Source organism: Astyanax mexicanus, chromosome 23 (genome assembly GCF_023375975.1).
Source record: "Astyanax mexicanus isolate ESR-SI-001 chromosome 23, AstMex3_surface, whole genome shotgun sequence".
Classification (NCBI taxonomy): Eukaryota; Metazoa; Chordata; class Actinopteri; order Characiformes; family Acestrorhamphidae; genus Astyanax; species Astyanax mexicanus.
The window spans coordinates 12,675,743-12,686,534 of NC_064430.1; positions in this window are offsets into that span (position 1 = coordinate 12,675,743).

Here is a 10,792-nt window from a genome sequence, read left to right on the forward strand (position 1 = left end):
GTATCTTGGTATCTTCTGTGCCAAAACATTGGAAAATTATAAATGCTTTACTGGCTCAACTTTGCTACGCAAAAAAGCAAGAATGGATGTACAGCTCTAGAAAAAATGAGAGACCACTTAAAAATGATAAGTTTCTTTGATTTTACTAAATTGAAAACCTCTGGAATATAAATAGGAGGAAGATGGATGATCACAAGCCATCAAACTAAGGTGACCTGCTTGAATTTTTGCACCAGGAGTGGCGTAAAGTTATCTGAAAGCAGCGTGTAAGACTGATGGAGGAGAACAAGATGCATGAAAACTGTGATAAAAAAAACAGTTATTCCACCAAATATTGATTTCTGAACTCTTAAAACTTAATGAATAGGAACTTGTTTTTTTTGGCATTATTTGAGGTCTAAAAGCTCTGCATTTTTTTTTGTTATTTCAGCCATCTCATTTTCTGCAAATAAATGCTCTTAATGACAATATTTTTATTTGTAATTCGGGATGATATATGTTGCGTGGACAAAATGTGAAATATCTTGGTAAATGTTGTAAATGTAAGAAACATTGCAGTTTTCATAGTGGCCCAACTTTTTCTGAACTGGACTTGTGTATTCTTATTTGAACTGAAAGCCTAAAATGGTAATTTCTCAGCTCTTGTGTAGCGCTAATGCTAACAAGCCAGAATGTGAAGCGTGAGAAAAGCACTGTCAGCCAGTGTTGCCATTTACAGCCCTAGCCACGAGGTAAGAGAAGAAGTGAACAAACTGATGCAAAATTTCAGACGACCATTAAACAGTTTCTGACTGCTGCTAGCTGAGAGGCCATGTGACTCACGAGCTCGGGGTCAGCCCTCTGTAACTTCCAGGGACATTTATGATTGGATCAGTGAGCTGTCAGTCAAGTCCTTGCCTCCATGTTAATGGGGCGTCCTTGGGTTCACTGCCATAAGGCCGCTGCTGCTGCGTATGGACAGTCTGTATCTGCTGAGCCGAGTGCTCGCAGAACTTGCTGCTCTCTCCTGGGCTCCCGCCTCTGACGCTCTCCATATGAGTATCTTGAATGAATAAGCAGTAAACAGACAAATGACATGGGCGGATGACCGCTCGGAGGCTTGACGCCTAACAGCATAAGCAGTGGGTATTTCAGTGACTCAGCCTGTGTCAGCTGTGCTGTGGTTCTTTGGCTTTAGATCAAGGGCAGAATGACTCTTGTGACTTTGTACACTCTTAGATAAAAACTCTTCTGCTCTGAACTGTATTTTTGTTGAGTACAAGTGCTGTTGGTGGGGTGGAAGTTTGAATGGGGCAGGTTTAGTAGCTTTAGTAAGGGAACATAGTTGTGCCATAATTAAATTGACTTTGAAAAGGTACTTTTCTCTTGGGGAAAACAAATGTGATGTTACTTTTAAAGAGAATATATTATGCAAAACTCAATCTTTGCATGATTTTTTTATTTCCACTTGGGTCTCTACTGCTCATATAAACACTTGACAACCCATATAAACACTCATTTTCTGTGAATCAGTTAAAAGAGTTTGGTTTCAGGAATCGTATGTTACCCTTATTGCAACATCACCAAAGAAACCAGAGCCCCACCAACTATGATGAGGGAGATTCAAGTACTTTTACATTTGGAGTTGTATTTCTGTGAGAGTTAAGCATGAACTAGCTCAACTCAGCATACGGCATGGCATTCCCAGCAGCAGCTCATTCGCATAGAAGTGAGAGCCCTTAAATAGCTCATTCTAAATGGGACTGAAACTGGTAAAAGTAGAGGTGGTGAGATCCGTGTGATTTCGTGCAAAGTATGTCATGATCACTTGCGCCAGATTGGTGGCCTGTCCCGGGTGTAGCCTGCCTTCTTCCAGATTTTTGCTAGGATTGGTTCCAGCTCCCCTTCAACCAGATTGGAATAATTGAGAGTCATAAACATGTTTGGGATAATTCAGACCTTTTTTTAACTTGTTTAAAAAGATGTATAATGTCCTTTAAATTACATTAAATGTTTCAAGAAAAGTTGTTTTTGCATTGTGTACATTTATAAAGGTCATATTTGAATAAAATTTGAAAAAAAAGCAAAATAAAAGCATTAAAAAAACAAATAAAAAAGCCAGAGTGCCTGTAGAAATTGCATGATTACAGCTAAGCAGGGTCGCTGTGATACAGGTCTTGGTTGCTGTGGTGTTGCTTACTGCTTGCTAATTGGTAGCATTCAAAAAAAAAGCTGTCCCCACAAGCTTTTGGCTAAATGCTGGCAGGCCAATACATTCAGCTACCAGTGCAGAGTCTACAAGCAATACAATCCCACTTTTTTACATTACATTACATTTGGCAGACGCTTTTGTCCAAAGCGACTTACAATAGTCAAGTACAATGTAAAATAAGTTTAAAGGTAAAACATCTTTGGATAGGGATAAAAGGAGGTCAAAGGGGAATAATAGGATAGAGGAGTGAAGGAGGGGAAGAAGGAAATGAGGTTAGAAGTAGTTAGTGTGTTAGAGGTGTTAAGAGAGTAAGTGCTCTTTGAAGAGCTCTGTCTTCAGGAGTTTCTTAAAGATAGCGAGAGATTCTCCTGATCTGGTAGTGGAAGGTAGTTTGTTCCACCATTGAGGAACTCTGTATGAGAACAGTCTGGATTGCTTTGTGTGAACGTTTGGCAAAGCGAGGCGACGTTCATTGGAGGAGCGCAGCGGCCGGGAGGTAGCGTAAGCTTTCAGGAGCGAGTGCAGGTAGGAAGGAGCCTGTTCTGTCATCACCTTGTAGGCGATTGTAAGAGTTTTGAATTTGATGCGAGCATCAACTGGTAGCCAATGGAGCTCAATGAGCAGCGGGGTGACATGTGCCCGTTTTGGCTGGTTGAAGACCAGACGTGCTGCTGCGTTCTGGATCATCTGGAGTGGTTTTACTACACAGGCCGGGAGGCCAGTTAGCAGGGCATTGCAGTAGTCGAGGCGTGAGATGACGACCGCTTGCACCAGGAGTTGGGTGGCCTGTTGCGTCAAGAACGGTCTAATTTTTCAGATGTTATAGAGCGCAAAGCGGCAGGACCGAGCAACTGAGGCCACATGGTGCGTGAAGGAGAGTTGGTCATCAACCAGAACACCCAGGTTCCTAGCAACCTTTGTCGGTGAGAGACAAACCCCCATCTAGGTGGTTTGTGCAACCAACACAAAGCATTGTTAATAAAACCAGTAAAATCACAAAACACACAAGAAGAGAGTACTAAAAGCTTTATTCACAACAGAACTATTAAAATAAAAAATTAGACACCAACAAAAGAAAAACAAGCCACTAGTTACAAAATAAACATACAGCTAACTACTCTACACTTCCCTGGACAATAGCTAAAATACATTGAGTACTTAATCACCTTCTAGACATAAGAAACTAAACCCATTGTGTGAAAGTTATTGGTGTAGTTTTCTTACCTGTTTGAACTCCTGGCACAAAAAAAAAGATTAAATTGAATCTAAACCAAAAAAAAACAAAATCACCTCCCTAAAACACAGACTAAATACACAGAAGCAAAATACATAATCAGTAGGCCTAACATAATTTTTGACCCAACCCAGCAGCACATTGCATAACAACAGTCCTCACTCAAGGTGCCATCTTGGAGCTTGCATTTAAAAGGTTGTCCCCTCCCCCAGTACCCCATCCAGTCCTCCCATTGGTCAGCAGTGAGCAGCATTTCCATTGACTAAATGTTGGAGTACAGAAACACGTGGCTAAATAGTGAATATCTAATCATTGTAATCTTGCCGAAAGTTTGGACACACCACTTCTCATTTTTACATTGTAAATTTAGTTATTGAATACATTAAATCTATACAGGAACGCATGCAGAATTATTTTGTAAACCAAAAGTATAAAAAAATAAGAGACCACTTCAGTTTCTGAATCAGTTTCTGTAATTTTACTATTTACAGGTTTATTTTTGAGTAAAATGAACATTGTTGTTTTATTCTATAAACTATGAACAATATTTCTCCCAAATAAAATATTGCCATTTAGAGCATTTATTTGCAGAAAATGAGAAATAGCTGAAATAACAAAAAAGATGCAAAGCTTTCAGACCACATTTTTTTATGCATCTTGGCATGTTCTCCTCCACCAGTCTTACACACTGCTTTTGGATAACTTTATGCCACTCCTGGTGTGCTCCTGTTTTTTTTACATTTAGCAGAAGAAAAATCTCTAAACTTTTGTTTGTAAACTGTTGTTTTGTAAACAACAGTGAGCTTGTCCATCCTTCTGAGGAATCAGAATTCTGTAGTTAAGTCTGGGGGTAAAATCACTTTGCATAAACTTTCTGGAAAAATTACTGTTAACTTTAATGAGTGTGACACAGTATATTTGCTATAAATAGCCTGAGTGCATTATCACTTGCTCCCTGTGGACAAGACCTAAAAAGAATGGTAGTTTTGTGACTTGATTAAAAGATAATAAAATGAGTGTTTTATTATGGTGCCATCACTTTCCAAGACAAACAACCCACATACATATTCCATTGTTACCATTATTATGATTGTGTGCCACTGTAGACCCATGTTAGCACTGGCACTCTCTACAGCTACACAGCATGATGCGCTATGTTCTGATGCATTTCTTCCATAACCACCATTGAAATTTCAGTGACTTCTGCCACAAAAGCCCTTCTGTCACACAACAATGACCATAGGTGCTCCACACCTTGTTGCTGTCTGTAGGTATTCTCCAGTCCTTACTGGGAACACGCTAATACCCATGCCAATTTCCCCCACATGCACTATAGTATAAGACAATAACATGCACCACAGGCACAAGAAAAATACTAAACATGCTTTTATTCTGTCCATCTGTCTTATTGATCTTTTGGCTTATTGATGTATCTTCCTGTTGTATATGTATATTCCTATTGGAACAATACAGTTTCTTTTATTTTATATCTAAAACGCTAGCTGCATTTGGACCTGTAAAAATTATACAAAAACATTTACATTCTTTACAATAAAAAGAAGATCCAACATTTTACAGATAAACATTTTGTGTCAGCAGTCATGATATGTAATATTTGTTGTTACCTTAAAAGCATCTCACTTTAAATCTACTAACCTCTCTGACCCATTTCCTCCTGCATTATTTGTTTTGTGATATGATGCCTGTGAAAAGCCTTACTGCTGCTTTAAAATTTATTAAAGCATCTTTGCAATCAGGGTGTTTTTAAAAGTTGACCTTTTTGAACCAAAAATGCTCTTGGTGAGGGTAATCTGCATTACTCACCTCCCTTTCCTTTTCCACAAATAGGAAAGCATATTTTGTAGTTAAACTGCAGGTTTGCATCAATTTTTTTACACTATTTATAGATTTGTATGAATGTATTACTGAAATAAAGAAAGTCCAGAGCGTAGAATAGACAGATATAAACAAACACAAGCATTCTGTGGGTGGTCCTTAAAATTTTAAAATGAACAGAAATACATTCTGGATTATGGATTTCCACAGCAAATCTTTGTCTTTTGTTGAAAATACACTTTTTAATCATAGTTTATTTTAGAACAAATAGTGAATGAGCAGCTGTTCCAATACTTGGTATAACATGGTACCATGTGGTAAACATGGTAAAAAAATTAGGTAAGAACATGGTAAACATGGTAAAAATATAGTCAAATTGTAAAACATGGTAAAAATATGGTAAAATTGTAAAACATGGTAAACATGGTAAAAACACGGTAAACATGGTAAAAATATGGTAAAATTGTAAAACATGGTAAACATGGTAAAAACACGGTAAACATGGTAAAAATATGGTAAATATGGTAAGACATGGTAAAAACACAGTTACCATTGTAAAAACATGGTAAAAATATTGGAAATATGGTAAAACTATAAAAACATGGTAAAAATATAGTACATATGGTAAAACATGATAAAACTATTAAAACATGGTAAACATGGTAAAAACACGGTAAACATGGTAAAAATATGTTTAACATGGTAAAAACATGGTAAACATGGTAAAAATATGGTACATATGGTAAAACTATAAAAACATGGTAAACATGGTAAAAATATTGTAAATATGGTAAAACTATAAAAACATGGTAAACATGGTAAAACATGGTAAAAAAACATGGTAAACATGGTAAAAATATTGTAAATATGGTAAAACTATAAAAACATGGTAAAAAATATGGTAAAAACATGGTAAAAAAATATGGTACATATGGTAAAACATGGTAAACTATAAAAACATGGTAAAAACATGTTAAAACTTTAAAAACATGGTAAACATGGTAAAAATATAGTAAATATGGTAAAACATGGTAAAGAACATGGTAAAACATGGTAAAACTATAAAAACATGGTAAAAACATGTTAAAACTTTAAAAACATGGTAAACATGGTAAAAATATTGAAAATGTGGTAAAACTATAAAAACATGGTAAACATGGTAAAAACACGGTAAACATGGTAAAAATATGGTTAACATGGTAAAAACATGGTAAACATGGTAAAAACATGTTAAAACTTTAAAAACTTGGTAAACATGGTAAAAATATTGAAAATGTGGTAAAACTATTAAAACACGGTAAACATGGTAAAAATATGGTTAACATGGTAAACATGGTAAAAATATGGTACATATGGTAAAACATGGTAAAACTATAAAAACATGGTAAACATTGTAAAAATATGGTTAACATGGTAAAAACATGGTAAACATGGTAAAAGCATGGTAAACATGGTAAAAATATGGTACATATGGTAAAACACATGGTACATATGGTAAAACATGGTAAAACTATAAAACATGGTAAAAACATGTTAAAACTTTAAAAACATGGTAAACATGGTAAAAATATGGCAAATATGGTAAAAACATGTAAAAAGATATGGTACATATGGTAAAACATGGTAAAACTATAAAGACATGGTAAAAACATGTTAAAACTTTAAAAACATGGTAAACATGGTAAAAATATGGTAAATATGGTAAAAACATGGTAAAAAATATGGTACATATGGTAAAACATGGTAAAACTATAAAAACATGGTAAAAATATTGTAAATGTGGTAAAACTATAAAAAACATGGTAAAAAACATGTTAAAACTTTAAAAACATGGTAAAAAAATTGTAAATGTGGTAAAACTATAAAAACATGTTAAAACTTTAAAAACACGGTAAACATGGTAAAAAATATGGTAACATTGTAAAATATGGTAAACATGGTAAAAACACGGTAAACATGGTAAAAAATATAGTAAATATGGTAAAACATGGTAAATCTTTAAAAACATGGTAAAAATATGGTAAAATTGCAAAACATGGTAAACATGAAAAATATTGTAAAATTGTAAAACATGGTAAACCTAGTAAAACACGTTAAACATGGTAAAACTATAAAAGCATGGTAAACATGGTAAAAACATATTTACATGATTAAAAACATGATAAAATTACAACACCATGGTATAACTGCAATAACTACTGGTTTCATTATAATAAAACACCCTACCACACTGTGAAGTTTGTTCAGGAATGGTTTGAGGAACTTTGTGAAGATCTTAGTCCAGTCTCAGATTGAGCAACTCTGGGATTTACTAGAACAACAAATCTGTTGTGGGTCCATCTTGCAACCAACAAATAGGAATGCACAGAATATTTGGCAACCAAAATTATTCTGCCAAAAATGTGAAAAGCAGTGAAAGTACATCACTGGATTCCAAAACATGAAATGGAGCCAAAAAGATGTCAGAGTTAGCTTAAAGCCATCAACAGACATAAGGGCTCCCTATCATCGTAGGAGAATGTGAAGATTGAGCTCACAAAGAGACTTTGGTCTGTCATAAACTTATACAGTAATCCAGCTAAGAAAAACTGTTAGCTAGTATCACAGATAAACTGCTGCAGCCCATTTGTTTGGTTTCAGTTTCAAGTGTTTGGTTTCAGCCAAACATATTCATTTGTGTGCTTTACTTTACTACAAGCAAAATGTATTTGTAACAATACAACAATAGTTTCAGAAGCCACTAAGCACCTTCAGAGGTCTAGTGGAGATTATGCTTTGCTGGGTTAAAGCCGGTTTTGAAGCGGTAAATACTTCTACTATATTAATTTAGTCATGCCTACAGTTAGTTTAATCAAAGTCTGATTATATCTGGAAAGGCCTGCTTTTGACAGCACACAGGAGAGAACTTGGCCAGCCAAGATTTTTATTGCATATATTCTTCTGATTACTGGTTTCTGGACTGGTTTGCAGTAGTTCAAAAAGTTCTGATCTGTTTCCAAGTCATCTGGAAATTAATGGATTATTTAAGCTTTTTAATAATATGTTTGACCAAGTTGTGGTTTTTGTGTAATAAAAGGCTTTTTTACTCATGGATTAGGGCCATACTTCAGTTCTCCCATCAGAAGCTTTTCCTTCCTTCATTAATTCTTCCCGGTCCTCCTGAGCTCGTGATTGAAATGAGGCCATGCAGAGTATCGATGGGTCCCGCGTGTGCAGTGACGTGTCGTGGGGCTTTTAATCAGCCTTATTGATTCGTCCAGATATGCTAGAGCACTTTAGCGCTCACAATGTGTCCTTTTCTCACAAGAGGGGCGAAATGTTATCACAGGATACGGATATATTATTGAGTTACATAATGGGCTTTAGTGCAGGCTTGGATGATCTGACTGATTTGGGAGAAACCAAGCCTAGAAAGTCCCTCAGAAGCCGCTGATTATGATCATGGAACAGTCAAGGCACATTGCCATTATTACTGTACTGTACCATCTTACTCAGACTTTGGTCCGCTGCCAGTGTTGGACATCAAGTGTTCCTTCACACTTTTATTTAATTTGATACCAGAAATACTATTGGTATCCAAAGTTCACTACTTACCTGTACCAACTCCTAAAAGTCGTAGGCCCAAGGTAAAACTGCAGACACAGGGTGGAGTCCATGTGATAAAAAAAAAACATTAATAGGATTATAAAAGGCAAACTCTGACCCTGGATCAGCTTGCACAGATTTGATAACTACAGATTCTGCTCTTCAACAACTCTGGGGTGCTTTTTCTGTTTAAGGTGATTTCAGGAACAAGGATAATAATGAATTTGGTCTCAAAAGACAGTTAAAAGTAGTCTTCATTTAAACTATCATAATAATATATTTCTCATCATGTCACAAACAAGGTTGCTGAACCATATAAATATATACAGTAGCCTTATATGTGATTTTTACTTAACAAGAATGAGTATTTTATTCCCATTAACTCCTCTAAAGTCAGGAACTGTAATTCATCCTTTGAGCCCCCCTAAAGAACAAGCTTTATCCATGCATTTCTGGACATGCTGAACATTCAGAGAGATGAAATGTTGAAATGTTTAAAAAATTGTCATCTTCTAGCTGATATACAACTCTGGAAAAAATAAGAGACCACTTAAAAATGATGAGTTTCTTTGATTTTACCAAATTGCAAAACTCTGAAATATTTAAAAGAGAGTTGGATGATTACAAGCCATCAAACCAAGGTGAACTGCTTGAATTTTTCACCAGGAGTGGCATAATAAAATTATCCTAAAGCAGTGTGTAAGTCTGGTGGAGGTGAACATGCCAAGATGCATGAAAACGGTGATTAAAAACCAGGGTTATTCCACCAAATATTGATTTCTGAAATTTTTAAAATTTATGAATATGAACTTGTTTTATTTGCATTATTTAAGGTCTGAAAGCTCTGCATCTTTTTTGTTATTTCAGCCATTTCTCATTTTCTAAAAACAAATGCTCTAAATAACTATTTTTATTTAAAATTTGGGAGAAATGTTGTTTGTAGTTTTATGGAATAAAACAACAATGTTCATTTTACTCAAACATATACCTGTAAATAGCACAATCAGAGGAACTAATTCAGACACTGAAGTGGTCTCTTATTTTTTTTTTCATCATATCACAAGCAAGGTTGCTGAACCATTTAAATATATGCACAGTAGCTATATATGTGATTTGTACAAGAATGAGCATTTCATGTTCATGGGCTCCCTTACAGTCAGGACTTGTAATTAATGCTTTAAGCCCCCGTAAAGAACAAGCTTTATCCATGCATTTCTGGAAGTATTTCAGTAATCTTCATCTTCTAGCTGATATGTTTGTATTGCACCTCAATGTGTACCACCACTCACATGCTATTCAATCCCAATACCCAAAACTAAGATCTACTTGTGACCAGAATTTCAGAAACCTCTTCATTTCAGTTACACAAACCAGACATTAGTTTTCTAGTTTAAGCTGCCAGAGAAAAGATTTGTATTACTCAGTTACTCCATATAAAGAAATCTTGTTTCTGCCTGTCAGAAAAACTGACATGCTTGACAGAACCTGTTATGTATATTAATCGTACATTTATAGATTTTCATTATCAGGCTCATAATCAGATTCTTTTTTTAATCATCAGAGCTGTCAGTCATGCTCTGAGTTATAGAAAGAATGTGCCATTACCCATTAGCTATCATTGTGGTAGTGTCAGTATTAAAAGTTGTGTGTGACCCATTTTGTGTGATTTAGTGCAGTGCAAAGTTTTTATGTTCAAAAACTGAAAAGTAACTGTTTAGTTTCTGAAATGTGGATTAGAGGCAGTAGGAAATGCTTACTCTTCCTGTACATACAGTGGTATAAAACATGTGGCATTCCTGATCATTTTTATGGAGCAGCAATTTCAGTTAAATACTGTATATCATATAGCAGACAAACACAGTGATATTTGAGAAGTGAAAAGGGGTTTATAGGATTTTTAGAAAGTGTGCATGTAATTCTTTAAACACAATTAGAAACAAAATTAA